Source organism: Temnothorax curvispinosus, unplaced genomic scaffold (genome assembly GCF_003070985.1).
Source record: "Temnothorax curvispinosus isolate PA1 unplaced genomic scaffold, ASM307098v1 QBEX01015602.1, whole genome shotgun sequence".
Classification (NCBI taxonomy): domain Eukaryota; kingdom Metazoa; phylum Arthropoda; class Insecta; order Hymenoptera; family Formicidae; genus Temnothorax; species Temnothorax curvispinosus.
Genome location: NW_020225382.1, coordinates 87,666 through 90,777, shown reverse-complemented (window position 1 = coordinate 90,777; position 3,112 = coordinate 87,666).

The following is a 3,112-nucleotide window of genomic DNA, read 5'->3' as shown; positions in this document are numbered from 1 at the left end:
TAATATTTAAAATTGTATGTAGTTAAAAAAGTGAAATATAGGTATATGTATATGTTCGGATCCGTCCTCCGAACGGCGCGCCTGCGAGTGCGGCAACCCGTTCCGCGCGCTCAAGCCGCCCGGCCGGGCGCACGTGGCACCATCCCACCTGCGCACCGCGAGCGCGAGTAACACCTGTCGCCGCGGGGCGGCTGTCGTTACTCGCAATCAAAATTCAGCAAGAAACATACATAAGGGCGAGCCTGCCCAGGACGAGTACGTTCTCTTCTCTCACATTGAGGCTCCCGGGCGTTAAATATACTGGTTATAGCGACTGTGATTGAGACGAACCTAGCATATTCCGCTCCAACCTGGAGCGAGCGGAATCCACGCACCGTTCCTCGGAACGACGTGCCACTGACTTGCGCCTGCTGTTGAGCAAGGGAGAGTCTGTCCCTCCCACCCGCCGAACCGGACAAGTTCGGTCCGTGGTGGTCGTAGCGCAGGACAGCTCTGCCCGGAGCTCCAGCAGAGGCCGCCGACGACCGAGACCAAGGAGGAGAGCCAGGAGGCCCTCGCCACCACGACGACCAACAGCTGCCGGACCGGCACCTCCACCAGAGCTGTGATGGCCATTGATCAGGGTGACGATCCCCGAGTCGCACAGGCGAATCACATGCCCACCAGGGCTGACACTAGTGCCTGGCGATCCGAGGGCAGAAAGGCCCCTACCTCCGAATTCCTGGAGGTCTGTGGGCACCCAGACCGAGGAACATAAGAAGAAGAAGAAGAAGAGGAGCAAAGAGACGAAGACTGCACCGGCCCTGCCCTCCCTTGAAATTCCGGAGTTGCCCCTAGATCGAACTCCCCCGACTCCGGGAAAGACAGTAGACGCGAACAACAACCGCGAGAAAGTCACAGTGGCTAAGTGAACAGCCAACCACCGGCTCTCGCTTTAGACCACCGTATTTTTTGAGAAGTCCGGCGCCCCTGTGCGCCGGCACAAGATAAATCTAAAGATAAAGTTCTATCCACAAGTCACGCGCTGATGCTCTAAGTCATCATGTCATACATAGATTAAAGAAATAAAGCTCACTTTTACCAGAGCTTCGACTTGTTCGATTTACTCGCCTCAGACTTCCTCACTCCCAACCGCTTCGAAACAGTATAATTAAATATTAAAATATAAAAAAATTGTTATACACTCATAATAATAGTTTTTTTAAATTTTTTGAATATTGTTATTTTATAGCGTTTTTGACTAGGCCAGGTTTCAACCCAACCCAAGTTGGGTTATGACGTCACAAGCTTTACTTCTAGGTTCTAATTGAATGATTCCAGCATGTGACGTCATAAAGCCGGTTCTACAATCAGTCGTATGTCGGAACGTAGCCAATGGTTCAACGAGGAAAATTTGTTTTCAAAAAGGAAATTCTCTTATTGGACCATCGGCTGCGTTCCGACATCCAACTCCGACATACGACTGATTGTAGAACCGGACTAACCCAACTTTGGGTTGGGTTGAAATCCGGCCCAGTCGAAAATGCTATAAGCTACGTTTACACCCAGCGACCTGATCGCGGCCTGACCTATATTGTGACCCAAAGTAGATCTAGTCATTTGCTACGTTTACACCCAGCGACCTAATCGCGGCCTGACCTATATTGTGACCCGTAATAGGTCTAGTCATCATTCGTTTACACCGAAAGAGACCTAAAAATTGACGGGATCGTATTTGGGATCGCTCTGAATTGCAGCGAATCCGAACAAGCAAATAAAGCTTTTAGGACACGTCGCGCGTGATCGCGCGTTTACATCGCAAATGATAACGGCCTATTTCAGGTTGGGTCACTAAAATACGCGGCCTGACCTGAAGCCAGGTTCGGTCGCCTATCAAGTGTTTACAACAGGCGGCCTAAATAATTTAGGTTAAATTTGAGGTATAGGCCGCGGCCTAAATTCAGCGTGTAAACGTAGCCAATTAGTAACTATTTCTTAAATAGTTTTGATGATATTTATTTGTTAAACTTTTTACAATAACAAATGATATACAGACCAATTAGTTGTAATTGTTGTAAATACTACAAAAAAAGTTTTTTTTACATAAAGACTAAAAACAAAGCTCTATTATAGTAGGTATATATAATCTATAAAAATTATTAATAAAAAATGTCAAAATAGGTACCAAGTATACGCATCTATATCTACTTACAAAAACTATGATATTAAAAAATGGCAGCAAATGGCAAGTAGGAATAAATCTTTGAAAAAAAGCTGGGCTAGAGGGTTTCCGTATGCGGCCCTCTTTCGATTTTGATCTACTTTTATAGCACGTAGTACGTACCTACTAAAATAAGTCGAATAGCACCAGTGACAACTTGCGGAAACGACTAGTTCTTTAGATATTCAAATTTTTATTATTTCGTTACATTTCGGATTTTTTGTCTGCGTATGCGGAGGATCGGTTCTCTGGACAGCATTCGGGTTTTCAACTTTTCACGCGAAGAGAGAGTCAATCTTGCGCATATGCAGTTGAAATGTAGCGAAATAATAAAAATTTGAATATTTAAGAACTTAATCGTTTCCGCAAGTTGCCACTAGTGCTATTCGACTTCTTTTAGTACGATACTATGTGCTTGCAAAAGTAGATCAAAATCAGAGATGAGTCGCATACAGAAGTCTTACTATAATTATTAAGGAAATTGATTTCAAAAAGGATATCTGGATAATCTGCCGGAACTAAATTCTGCTCTGTATAGATATATATATTATATAATGAACTTTTATTATAACTCAGAGCTTGTCCAACTTAATACAGCTTGAATATCTTTCTGATAATAAATGTATGACTTGTTATATAAGAGAGAAGAAGACTCGATACAAAACAAAAATTATATAGATAGGAAACTTAGATAGTGGCGCTGGTAGTGCATTAAGGCGCCTACAATACATTGGTTAATTGGAGCGACATCAGACTGTTTTCAACACCTCCCCTCGCTCCAAGCCTAGTTTGGTCCTGCAATTTAAAAAGAGTTCCTTTCCAAGGGGTTTTGTCAGGCAGTCAGCCACCTGTTTTGCAGATGGTATACCGATGAGTTCAATCCTTTTGTTCCATACACATTCGCGAAGATAG